The sequence below is a fragment of the Notolepis coatsorum genome, assembly GCF_963971535.1.
Source record: "Notolepis coatsorum genome assembly, chromosome: 7".
Lineage (NCBI taxonomy): Eukaryota > Metazoa > Chordata > Actinopteri > Aulopiformes > Paralepididae > Notolepis > Notolepis coatsorum.
In genome coordinates, this window is record NC_140171.1 from 178518541 (window position 1) to 178533398 (window position 14858).

A 14858-nucleotide genomic window follows, 5' to 3' on the forward strand; every position below is an offset into this window, starting at 1 on the left:
CAAGGGTAAGGAAGGAGGGGTGGTCCCCCCGGTTTCCCTGGGGCTTCCCCACCCTCCTCTCAGACATGTTGTTTACAATATATTGTGTCACTGTTTGTGGGGGGGGTAATGTTACTGGGGTGGGAGTGGGGTATTGTTACGATGTAACCCTCTGCTTAATTGCTGGGGTTGTGCTTTCCGCTTGAGAAACAATTTTTTCCTAAAGAAAAGATTGTTTGGTCACTTATCATGTGTGCTTGGCAAGGCCTGTGGCCAATACATAATCGAGGATTCTGTATTCTCTCGTTATGAAAAACGGCATTCCTCTGTAAGAGTGTACTTTTGCTTTTTAAATAAAAAGAGGAAGGAACATGAAGCACGACGGCTCCGTGTCATTCTCCCAGGCAACTTGGAGGAACAATGTTTGGTGTCTTGCTAGACTATCCATTGATGTGTTTGGGTCTCGACGCATACATAGTGCTGGCTCGGTGTGTTTCTGTTAAGAATCACGCAGGGGCTAAGTGCGCCTTGGTTGCTTGTTATTAAAACACCGTTTTTATAGGGCAACTGGGATGGAGTTTTGTCTCTTCCGATCGCCAGTTTACTAGGTTGTCTCGATGAATTCTCGTTCATATCTGGGGGATGTTAACGGAATAGATCAGAACATAGGTAGAGGGGTCTCACGCCCTTGGGGTGGGCCACTGAGCACGGTCCAAATGGGACCGTCTGGGTGGCGCCCTCTTTTCATCTTTTAGATCGACACGCATACCTACCCCCTCTTCTGGAGTGGGCATGTCGGCGTGGTTAGGACACAGGACTGGTCTGGTCGCGCTGGTCCAGGTCAGTTAAACCCGTTGTCCGCCGGGGATGCAGATCTGCTGTTCTGGTACCCTGAGGGACTTGTGCTTTTTTCGGGGGGGAAAATGTCGGGTCGGCCCGGGTGTCACAGGGTTAGGCGTTTTTGGAGACCCTTTGTTAGGTACTCTTTTGTACCTGGCACTATCATAAGGGGCTGGTTCTCCTTTCTTCGCTCCTCTCTCACGCATGGCGAAGAGGGGGCTGTTGGGGTGGTCTTCTGGACCTCCTCTGGTAACCCTGTGTGCTTCCCGAGCCGCCGGGCCCGGTCCGAAGTAAAGTTTCGTTGATACCGTAGGCCTGGGATAACCCTTTTTTCTTGAGGGGTTATAGGAACAACCACCGTCTGTACCGAGAGGGTAGTTGATTCCCTGGTATGTTGGAGCAGTGTCAACTCCCGGGTTGCCCGGTTGAGTGTGCCCCTGCACATTCATGATCGGCTTTGTCATGGTGATCAACAACGCCAGCATACGCCCCTTCCGCCAGGGGGGCTGTTTTCAGCTGACTCCTTTGGCACCTGTCTCATCCGCAGTGCTCCAGGCTCAGGTTACAGCCTGCTGCCTGGTTTCCCCGGTGCGCTGCCTGCTTCCGTTGGTTAACCTTTTTGAGTGCTTACGGCCATGCTGACTGCCTGTTCTGCAGGGTCAGTGTGCCAGGCGGTGTGCTATTGGGGGGAAGGGGCCCGCTCTTGGAGGGGCCTTATCCGAATACGCTGGCGATGTGGGGGGCGGTGTCACTGACGTCATTGACCTCTCCAGGCACCCTTTTTTCCGGGGGATCCAGTCCCTTCGGTGGGTCTGGGTCTTCCTTCGCGCTCCGCTGCTACAGCCTTGCCACAGGGTTGGGTTTGCTCTTGACCCCGTGATTCTGGGGGCAGTAACGAGGTTGTTCCTTCCGTTCGTTCCCGGGTGGCATGCGGGTTGTGCGTGTGTGTAGTCGTGGGGTCAAGCCACGGTCTGCTCACCCTGTGCGTTGGGTTGCTTGAGTTCCTCTTTGCACGGTCGGATCAGTCTCCCTCCCGTAAGCCTCCAATAGGGGGGGTATCCTCCATTAGGGAGGGTCGGGGGGGCTCGGTCCTCCCCGGACTGATGGTTGTGGGGGGCCTCAGCGGGGTGCATTTGTCGGGCTATGGCTCTCGCTCAGCCTCCCTTGTGCAGTATGATGCTGAGCGAGATCCATAACGAAATAGAACGTAAGGTTATGTATATAACCAAGTTCTATGAGTTATGGTGACGCTCAGCATCAGACGCCGCTGTGGCCCTTGATCTCGCCTTGTGGTGAAAGTGAAGGAGGCGAGTAGGTGACCACACACCTGCTTATGAAGGTAAGCGGATGGGGGTGTGGCCAGACGAATGTTGGGATGTAAAGGTACATGGTGGATTTTTTTATTCAGTGCTCGTGCATGAAGTGAAGTACAGTGCAGTATGATGCTGAGCGTCACCATAACTCATAGAACTTGGTTATATACATAACCTTACGTTAACCCTTCACGGTCTGTAGTGATAGTAAAGGGTTAACCTGTAGTGTGGCAGTGAAAGGGTTAAAGATATGTAGTGTGGCAGTGAAAGGGTTAAATATCTTTATTTGTTTTGCATTATACTCCAGCTTTGAACTTACATTCACATAATTGTTTCAATGAACAGTTTGTTTCTAGCGCCTCAAATGACGTTGATTGTTGATTCATGTAGTTCTTTTTTTCACAACTTTGACAATGTGTTGTAAAGTTTTTCTCCAAAAAGTGACAACATGGTAAAAAAAAAAAGTATTATACAGAGAATGGCTGTGAATGGAATATTGTTATATTTAATAAATGTAATTCACAAAATTCACTTGGTGGTTTCACATTTTCAGATACCAAACAGGAGGCATATAGATAGTAACAGGAATTTTATTTAAGAGAATAATCTTAATGTTTTATTTAAACAAACAAATTAAAATATTTCATGAAGAAATCTGTTACAGGCAAGTTCAGGCACTTTTATTTACATTATGTAATAGTTGATTACCTTGCCTGATTGAAAAATAAATCATATTTATATACACAGTAGTTTTGTATGATGTAGAAAACACTAATAAAGTAAGCAATAGAAATACATTTAAGATATTAAACGGTACAACATTTTCCAAAGATGTGCTGTAATGCTGGCTTCAATAGTCCCCTCAGGACGTGGCCGGTGCTGGTCCTGGTCCCGGTGGTGGTCCTGGTCCTGGTCCCGGTGGTGGTCCTGGTCCTGGTGGCGCTCGGGTTCATGACTCCTCTGTCAAACAAGGCAACATTTCAGAAACTTGTATTTACACATGACCCCCTGGAGCTGGTATCTTATTCAACATGACCCCTGACCTCTGTACTGGTATCTTATTCAACATGACCCCTGACCTCTGTACTGGTATCTTATTCAACATGACCTCTGACCTCTGTACTGGTATCTTATTCAACATGACCCCTGACCTCTGTACTGGTATCTTATTCAACATGACCCCTGACCTCTGTACTGGTATCTTATTCAACATGACCTCTGACCTCTGTACTGGTATCTTATTCAACATGACCCCTGACCTCTGTACTGGTATCTTATTCAACATGACCCCTGACCTCTGTACTGGTATCTTATTCAACATGACCCCTGACCTCTGTACTGGTATCTTATTCAACATGACCTCTGACCTCTGTACTGGTATCTTATTCAACATGACCCCTGACCTCTACTGGTATCTTATACAACATGACCCCTGACCCCTGTACTGGTATCTTATTCAACATGACCCCTGACCTCTGTACTGGTATCTTATTCAACATGACCCCTGACCTCTACTGGTATCTTATACAACATGACCCCTGTACTGGTATCTTATTCAACATGACCTCTGACCTCTGTACTGGTATCTTATTCAACATGACCTCTGACCTCTGTACTGGTATCTTATTCAACATGACCCCTGACCTCTGTACTGGTATCTTATTCAACATGACCCCTGACCCCTGTACTGGCATCTTATTCAACATGACCCCTGACCTCTGTACTGGTATCTTATTCAACATGACCCCTGACCCCTGTACTGGTATCTTATTCAACATGACCCCTGACCTCTGTACTGGTATCTTATTCAACATGACCCCTGACCTCTGTACTGGTATCTTATTCAACATGACCCCTGACCTCTGTACTGGTATCTTATTCAACATGACCCCTGACCTCTGTACTGGTATCTTATTCAACATGACCCCTGACCTCTGTACTGGTATCTTATTCAACATGACCTCTGACCTCTGTACTGGTATCTTATTCAACATGACCCCTGACCTCTGTACTGGTATCTTATTCAACATGACCCCTGACCTCTGTACTGGTATCTTATTCAACATGACCCCTGACCTCTGTTCTGGTATCTTATTCAACATGACCCCTGACCTCTGTACTGGTATCTTATTCAACATGACCCCTGACCTCTGTACTGGTATCTTATACAACATGACCCCTGACCCCTGTACTGGTATCTTATTCAACATGACCTCTGACCTCTGTACTGGTATCTTATACAACATGACCTCTGACCTCTGTACTGGTATCTTATTCAACATGACCCCTGACCCCTGTACTGGTATCTTATTCAACATGACCTCTGACCTCTGTTCTGGTATCTTATTCAACATGACCCCTGACCCCTGTACTGGTATCTTATTCAACATGACCCCTGACCTCTGTACTGGTATCTTATTCAACATGACCCCTGACCCCTGTACTGGTATCTTATTCAACATGACCCCTGACCTCTGTACTGGTATCTTATTCAACATGACCTCTGTTCTGGTATCTTATTCAACATGACCCCTGACCTCTGTACTGGTATCTTATTCAACATGACCCCTGACCCCTGTACTGGTATCTTATTCAACATGACCTCTGACCTCTGTACTGGTATCTTATTCAACATGACCCCTGACCTCTGTTCTGGTATCTTATTCAACATGACCCCTGACCTCTGTACTGGTATCTTATTCAACATGACCTCTGACCCCTGTACTGGTATCTTATTCAACATGACCTCTGACCCCTGTACTGGTATCTTATTCAACATGACCTCTGACCTCTGTTCTGGTATCTTATTCAACATGACCTCTGACCTCTGTACTGGTATCTTATTCAACATGACCCCTGACCTCTGTACTGGTATCTTATTGAACATGACCTCTGACCTCTGTTCTGGTATCTTATTCAACATGACCTCTGACCTCTGTACTGGTATCTTATTCAACATGACCTCTGACCTCTGTTCTGGTATCTTATTCAACATGACCCCTGTACTGGTATCTTATTCAACATGACCTCTGACCTCTGTTCTGGTATCTTATTCAACATGACCCCTGACCTCTGTACTGGTATCTTATTCAACATGACCTCTGACCTCTGTTCTGGTATCTTATTCAACATGACCCCTGTACTGGTATCTTATTCAACATGACCCCTGACCTCTGTACTGGTATCTTATTCAACATGACCTCTGACCTCTGTACTGGTATCTTATTCAACATGACCTCTGACCTCTGTTCTGGTATCTTATTCAACATGACCCCTGACCTCTGTACTGGTATCTTATTCAACATGACCCCTGACCTCTGTACTGGTATCTTATTCAACATGACCTCTGACCTCTGTACTGGTATCTTATTCAACATGACCCCTGACCTCTGTACTGGTATCTTATTCAACATGACCCCTGACCTCTGTACTGGTATCTTATTCAACATGACCTCTGACCTCTGTACTGGTATCTTATTCAACATGACCCCTGACCCCTGTACTGGTATCTTATTCAACATGACCCCTGACCTCTGTACTGGCATCTTATTCAACATGACCCCTGACCTCTGTACTGGTATCTTATTCAACATGACCTCTGACCTCTGTTCTGGTATCTTATTCAACATGACCCCTGACCTCTGTACTGGTATCTTATTCAACATGACCCCTGACCTCTGTACTGGTATCTTATTCAACATGACCCCTGACCTCTGTACTGGTATCTTATTCAACATGACCCCTGACCTCTGTACTGGTATCTTATTCAACATGACCCCTGACCTCTGTACTGGTATCTTATTCAACATGACCCCTGACCTCTGTACTGGTATCTTATTCAACATGACCCCTGACCTCTGTACTGGTATCTTATTCAACATGACCTCTGACCTCTGTACTGGTATCTTATTCAACATGACCCCTGACCTCTGTACTGGTATCTTATTCAACATGACCCCTGACCTCTGTTCTGGTATCTTATTCAACATGACCCCTGACCTCTGTTCTGGTATCTTATTCAACATGACCCCTGACCCCTGTACTGGTATCTTATTCAACATGACCCCTGACCCCTGTACTGGTATCTTATTCAACATGACCCCTGACCTCTGTACTGGTATCTTATTCAACATGACCCCTGACCTCTGTTCTGGTATCTTATTCAACATGACCTCTGACCTCTGTACTGGTATCTTATTCAACATGACCCCTGACCTCTGTACTGGTATCTTATTCAACATGACCCCTGACCTCTGTACTGGTATCTTATTCAACATGACCTCTGACCTCTGTTCTGGTATCTTATTCAACATGACCCCTGTACTGGTATCTTATTCAACATGACCCCTGACCTCTGTACTGGTATCTTATTCAACATGACCTCTGACCTCTGTACTGGTATCTTATTCAACATGACCTCTGACCTCTGTTCTGGTATCTTATTCAACATGACCCCTGACCTCTGTACTGGTATCTTATTCAACATGACCCCTGACCTCTGTACTGGTATCTTATTCAACATGACCTCTGACCTCTGTACTGGTATCTTATTCAACATGACCCCTGACCTCTGTACTGGTATCTTATTCAACATGACCTCTGACCTCTGTACTGGTATCTTATTCAACATGACCCCTGACCTCTGTACTGGTATCTTATTCAACATGACCCCTGACCTCTACTGGTATCTTATACAACATGACCCCTGACCTCTACTGGTATCTTATACAACATGACCCCTGACCTCTGTACTGGTATCTTATTCAACATGACCCCTGACCCCTGTACTGGTATCTTATTCAACATGACCCCTGACCTCTGTACTGGTATCTTATTCAACATGACCTCTGTTCTGGTATCTTATTCAACATGACCCCTGACCTCTGTACTGGTATCTTATTCAACATGACCCCTGACCCCTGTACTGGTATCTTATTCAACATGACCTCTGACCTCTGTACTGGTATCTTATTCAACATGACCCCTGACCTCTGTTCTGGTATCTTATTCAACATGACCCCTGACCTCTGTACTGGTATCTTATTCAACATGACCTCTGACCCCTGTACTGGTATCTTATTCAACATGACCTCTGACCCCTGTACTGGTATCTTATTCAACATGACCTCTGACCTCTGTTCTGGTATCTTATTCAACATGACCTCTGACCTCTGTACTGGTATCTTATTCAACATGACCCCTGACCTCTGTACTGGTATCTTATTGAACATGACCTCTGACCTCTGTTCTGGTATCTTATTCAACATGACCTCTGACCTCTGTACTGGTATCTTATTCAACATGACCTCTGACCTCTGTTCTGGTATCTTATTCAACATGACCCCTGTACTGGTATCTTATTCAACATGACCTCTGACCTCTGTTCTGGTATCTTATTCAACATGACCCCTGACCTCTGTACTGGTATCTTATTCAACATGACCTCTGACCTCTGTTCTGGTATCTTATTCAACATGACCCCTGTACTGGTATCTTATTCAACATGACCCCTGACCTCTGTACTGGTATCTTATTCAACATGACCTCTGACCTCTGTACTGGTATCTTATTCAACATGACCTCTGACCTCTGTTCTGGTATCTTATTCAACATGACCCCTGACCTCTGTACTGGTATCTTATTCAACATGACCCCTGACCTCTGTACTGGTATCTTATTCAACATGACCTCTGACCTCTGTACTGGTATCTTATTCAACATGACCCCTGACCTCTGTACTGGTATCTTATTCAACATGACCCCTGACCTCTGTACTGGTATCTTATTCAACATGACCTCTGACCTCTGTACTGGTATCTTATTCAACATGACCCCTGACCCCTGTACTGGTATCTTATTCAACATGACCCCTGACCTCTGTACTGGCATCTTATTCAACATGACCCCTGACCTCTGTACTGGTATCTTATTCAACATGACCTCTGACCTCTGTTCTGGTATCTTATTCAACATGACCCCTGACCTCTGTACTGGTATCTTATTCAACATGACCCCTGACCTCTGTACTGGTATCTTATTCAACATGACCCCTGACCTCTGTACTGGTATCTTATTCAACATGACCCCTGACCTCTGTACTGGTATCTTATTCAACATGACCCCTGACCTCTGTACTGGTATCTTATTCAACATGACCCCTGACCTCTGTACTGGTATCTTATTCAACATGACCCCTGACCTCTGTACTGGTATCTTATTCAACATGACCCCTGACCTCTGTACTGGTATCTTATTCAACATGACCTCTGACCTCTGTACTGGTATCTTATTCAACATGACCCCTGACCTCTGTACTGGTATCTTATTCAACATGACCCCTGACCTCTGTTCTGGTATCTTATTCAACATGACCCCTGACCTCTGTTCTGGTATCTTATTCAACATGACCCCTGACCCCTGTACTGGTATCTTATTCAACATGACCCCTGACCCCTGTACTGGTATCTTATTCAACATGACCCCTGACCTCTGTACTGGTATCTTATTCAACATGACCCCTGACCTCTGTTCTGGTATCTTATTCAACATGACCTCTGACCTCTGTACTGGTATCTTATTCAACATGACCCCTGACCTCTGTACTGGTATCTTATTCAACATGACCCCTGACCCCTGTACTGGTATCTTATTCAACATGACCCCTGACCTCTGTACTGGTATCTTATTCAACATGACCCCTGACCTCTGTACTGGTATCTTATTCAACATGACCCCTGACCTCTGTACTGGTATCTTATTCAACATGACCTCTGACCTCTGTACTGGTATCTTATTCAACATGACCCCTGACCTCTGTACTGGTATCTTATTCAACATGACCCCTGACCTCTGTACTGGTATCTTATTCAACATGACCCCTGACCTCTGTACTGGTATCTTATTCAACATGACCCCTGACCTCTGTACTGGTATCTTATTCAACATGACCTCTGACCTCTGTACTGGTATCTTATTCAACATGACCCCTGACCTCTGTACTGGTATCTTATTCAACATGACCCCTGACCTCTGTACTGGTATCTTATTCAACATGACCCCTGACCTCTGTACTGGTATCTTATTCAACATGACCCCTGACCTCTGTACTGGTATCTTATTCAACATGACCTCTGACCTCTGTACTGGTATCTTATTCAACATGACCCCTGACCTCTGTACTGGTATCTTATTCAACATGACCCCTGACCTCTGTACTGGTATCTTATTCAACATGACCTCTGACCTCTGTACTGGTATCTTATTCAACATGACCCTGACCTCTGTACTGGTATCTTATTCAACATGACCCCTGACCTCTACTGGTATCTTATACAACATGACCCCTGACCTCTACTGGTATCTTATACAACATGACCCCTGACCTCTGTACTGGTATCTTATTCAACATGACCTCTGACCTCTGTACTGGTATCTTATTCAACATGACCCCTGACCTCTGTTCTGGTATCTTATTCAACATGACCCCTGACCTCTGTACTGGTATCTTATTCAACATGACCTCTGACCTCTGTACTGGTATCTTATTCAACATGACCCCTGACCTCTGTACTGGTATCTTATTCAACATGACCCCTGACCTCTGTACTGGTATCTTATTCAACATGACCCCTGACCTCTGTACTGGTATCTTATTCAACATGACCCCTGACCTCTGTACTGGTATCTTATTCAACATGACCCCTGTTCTGGTATCTTATTCAACATGACCCCTGACCTCTGTACTGGTATCTTATACAACATGACCCCTGACCTCTGTACTGGTATCTTATTCAACATGACCTCTGACCTCTGTACTGGTATCTTATACAACATGACCCCTGACCTCTGTACTGGTATCTTATTCAACATGACCTCTGACCTCTGTACTGGTATCTTATTCAACATGACCCCTGACCTCTGTACTGGTATCTTATTCAACATGACCCCTGTACTGGTATCTTATTCAACATGACCCCTGACCTCTGTACTGGTATCTTATTCAACATGACCCCTGACCTCTGTACTGGTATCTTATTCAACATGACCCCTGACCTCTGTACTGGTATCTTATTCAACATGACCTCTGACCTCTGTACTGGTATCTTATTCAACATGACCTCTGACCTCTGTACTGGTATCTTATACAACATGACCCCTGACCCCTGTACTGGTATCTTATTCAACATGACCTCTGACCTCTGTACTGGTATCTTATTCAACATGACCTCTGACCTCTGTACTGGTATCTTATTCAACATGACCCCTGACCTCTGTACTGGTATCTTATTCAACATGACCCCTGACCCCTGGAGCTGGTATCTTATTCAACATGACCCCTGACCCCTGTACTGGTATCTTATTCAACATGACCCCTGACCCCTGTACTGGTATCTTATTCAACATGACCTCTGACCTCTGTACTGGTATCTTATTCAACATGACCTCTGACCTCTGTACTGGTATCTTATTCAACATGACCCCTGACCCCTGTACTGGTATCTTATTCAACATGACCTCTGACCTCTGTACTGGTATCTTATTCAACATGACCCCTGACCTCTGTACTGGTATCTTATTCAACATGACCTCTGTACTGGTATCTTATTCAACATGACCCCTGACCCCTGTACTGGTATCTTATTCAACATGACCCCTGACCTCTGTACTGGTATCTTATTCAACATGACCTCTGACCTCTGTACTGGTATCTTATTCAACATGACCCCTGACCTCTGTACTGGTATCTTATTCAACATGACCCCTGACCTCTGTACTGGTATCTTATTCAACATGACCCTTGACCTCTGTACTGGTATCTTATTCAACATGACCTCTGTACTGGTATCTTATTCAACATGACCCCTGACCTCTGTACTGGTATCTTATTCAACATGACCCCTGACCTCTGTACTGGTATCTTATTCAACATGACCTCTGACCTCTGTTCTGGTATCTTATTCAACATGACCCCTGACCCCTGTACTGGTATCTTATTCAACATGACCCCTGACCCCTGTACTGGTATCTTATTCAACATGACCTCTGACCTCTGTTCTGGTATCTTATTCAACATGACCCCTGTACTGGTATCTTATTCAACATGACCTCTGACCTCTGTTCTGGTATCTTATTCAACATGACCCCTGACCTCTGTACTGGTATCTTATTCAACATGACCCCTGACCTCTGTACTGGTATCTTATTCAACATGACCCCTGACGTCTGTACTGGTATCTTATTCAACATGACCCCTGACCCCTGTACTGGTATCTTATTCAACATGACCTCTGTACTGGTATCTTATTCAACGTGACCCCTGACCCCTGTACTGGTATCTTATTCAACGTGACCCCTGACCTCTGTACTGGTATCTTATTCAACGTGACCCCTGACCTCTGTACTGGTATCTTATTCAACGTGACCCCTGACCTCTGTACTGGTATCTTATTCAACGTGACCCCTGACCTCTGTACTGGTATCTTATTCAACATGACCCCTGACCCCTGTACTGGTATCTTATTCAACATGACCCTTGACCTCTGTACTGGTATCTTATTCAACATGACCCCTGACCCCTGTACTGGTATCTTATTCAACATGACCCTTGACCTCTGTACTGGTATCTTATTCAACGTGACCCCTGACCTCTGTACTGGCGCCTCCATGGAGTTAAAACAGACCAAAGGGCCGTGACTCACTCGCCCGCTCCTCTGTGAAGGTGAGGTAGGAGTACACCAGACTTCCGGCGATGCTGCGGAGGAAACACGAGGCAAGGGTCCATATTTCATCTCATGTCATTACAGCAACAACAACAACAACAACAACCAGTACAGCTGAAGGAACATCCCTCACCTGATATTTAGACCAATGAAGTTGGTCCAGGTGAAGATGTAGTCTCCGCCAAACACCATCCCAAGATACGTGACGAGAATATTCTGCAGGAGGGGGAACGAAAGCAGAGGTCAGTTATTAACACTTTGGACGCCAGACACAATGATAGTCGGGTTTTCATTGTTATTTCTTTTATTTGATATTTCCATTCATTACAGGCACACGGACATCTGGGTTAACATGGGGAATCATCCTGAGAATGTCAAAGTGCAATACCGGCCGCATCCACCCAGGTGGCAGTATAGAGCACCCTTTGAAACATTATATCTTGGCCTGTGGGTCGATCAGAAGTCTCCGGTCGGATTTCTATTGGTCGGGCAAGGGGGGCGGTTATAGTGGTCGGATTGAGAAGCGTGAATTGCTCCCAGTGCATGATGTGTGGCGGATTATGTTGGCGACACGATCGACACCAATACTGGGACTCGCGATCAGATAATTGGAATATTCTTTTTGGGGTACATCCTAGTGAAGGTAAGCCATATATGGTATCAATCCTGCTGTGATCCAACCATGACTTCACTTCGATCACAATATGTGTGTATTTTACTCCACAACGTGTGCCGTTGGTGACAATCAAAGCATCAAAAAACTACCCCCCCCCCACCCTTTCATGCATTCATGATGAAACATAATACCGATAATATAGATGTGATCTCGAAAAAGTAGCGTGTACAGGCGAGAATGGCAACGTTTTTAGTGAATTGCACGTATTGCTGCATAGCGTAGTTTTCTTAGATTAGACAGGATTACTCTAAAACTAGTCACTCATCACGGTATATAACGGGAATTTATGGATGAAGAAATTATTTCTTCAACACATATTGAACGATAGATAGTCGATGTCAAATGGGCCATAGTATTGTATCCGTAGCTATAATATAGAATATAGTTATAGCCCTGCAAACACCGCCACGTATTCCTATATTTTAGAGCGTCTGCCTTTTAAAACAACACATTACGCATATCGCTGTGGCGTCCAAAGTGTTAATGAAGAGGGACGTGTTGGAAATGAGCTTAGACTATATATATATATATATATATACACACGTTGACTTACTTTAACACAGCCCTCGATGGTGACTGTCAGTAACTTACTTTAACACAGCCCTCGATGGAGGTGGTCAGTAACTTACTTTAACACAGCCCTCGATGGTGACGGTCAGTAACTTACTTTAACACAGCCCTCGATGGAGGTGGTCAGTAACTTACTTTAACACAGCCCTCGATGGAGGTGGTCAGTAACTTACTTTAACACAGCCCTCGATGGTGACGGTCAGTAACTTACTTTAACACAGCCCTCGATGGTGATGGTCAGTAACTTACTTTAACACAGCCCTCGATGGAGGTGGTCAGTAACTTACTTTAACACAGCCCTCGATGGTGATGGTCAGTAACTTACTTTAACACAGCCCTCGATGGAGGTGGTCAGTAACTTACTTTAACACAGCCCTCGATGGAGGTGGTCAGTAACTTACTTTAACACAGCCCTCGATGGAGGTGGTCAGTAACTTACTTTAACACAGCCCTCGATGGAGGTGGTCAGTAACTTACTTTAACACAGCCCTCGATGGAGGTGGTCAGTAACTTACTTTAACACAGCCCTCGATGGTGACGGTCAGTAACTTACTTTAACACAGCCCTCGATGGAGGTGGTCAGTAACTTACTTTAACACAGCCCTCGATGGAGGTGGTCAGTAACTTACTTTAACACAGCCCTCGATGGAGATGGTCAGTAACTTACTTTAACACTCGATGGTGATGGTCAGTAACTTACTTTAACACAGCCCTCGATGGTGATGGTCAGTAACTTACTTTAACACAGCCCTCGATGGTGACGGTCAGTAACTTACTTTAACACAGCCCTCGATGGAGGTGGTCAGTAACGTTAGGTTATGACTATAACCAAGTTCTGTTAGTTAGGGGCGATGCTTGGCATCACACTGCACTATCTCGCGTACGTGCACGCGTACTGAATAAACCACAAATGTACCTCTAATACCAGTATTAGTCTGACCACACCCCTCATCAGCTTACCTTCATAAGCAGGTGTGTGGTCACCTGCTCTCCTCCTTCCCAAGCTTTCACCACAAGGTGAGGACAAGGGCTGCAGCGGCCGTCTGATGCCAAGCATCGCCCCTAACTAACAGAACTTGGTTATAGTCATAACCTAACGTTCTGTATCGTTAGTGGCTTAGCTTGGCATCACACTGCACAAGGGAGGCCAAGCGGAGCCACTTGGCTGACAAATACACCCCGCTGACAGCCCCCCAAAACCATCAGAACAGGGAGGGCCGAGCCCCCCCGACCCCCCCTAATGGAGGGTATCCCCCCTATTAGAGGCTTCACGGGAAGGCGACGGACCCGACCGTGCGAAGAGGCACTCAAGCAACTTAACGCACAGGGTGAGCAGACCGTGGCTTGACCCCACGACTACACACACGCACAACCCGCATGCCACCCGGGAACGAACGGAGGAACAACCTCGTTACTGCCCCCAGAATCACGGGGTCAAGGGCAAACCCAACCCCGTGGCAAGGCCGTAGCAGCGGAGCGCGAAGGAAGACCCAGACCCACCAAAAGGACTGGACTCCCTGGAATGGGGGCCCGGAGAAGTCCATGATGCCAGCATCAAGACCCCACCAGGTGGGCACGTAGTGCCCCGCCCCCCACATCGCCAGCGTATTCGGACAAAGGCCCCCCAGTTACTGCACCTGGTAATCCCAGGCGGTATCCCAAGTACCAACCAGGCCAGAACCTGCTTAGCTTCCGAGATCGGACGAGATCGGGCGTGTTCAGGTCGGTATGGCCGTAAACCGAGCGGGCCCCGTCCCCCCA

The 14858-nt window shown here is 46.0% G+C and overlaps 1 long non-coding RNA gene across 1 annotated transcript; it reads right to left on the minus strand.

The window, feature by feature from the left end:
• Window positions 1-2706: 2706 nt before the first annotated feature.
• LOC311231554 lies at window positions 2707-12067 on the minus strand. The gene is made up of 3 exons (XR_014619883.1): window positions 11985-12067; window positions 11831-11883; window positions 2707-3092 (listed from the first exon to the last, which is right to left on the minus strand). It is a non-coding gene; the product is annotated as an uncharacterized lncRNA (long non-coding RNA).
• Between the last annotated feature and the right edge of the window lie 2791 nt (window positions 12068-14858).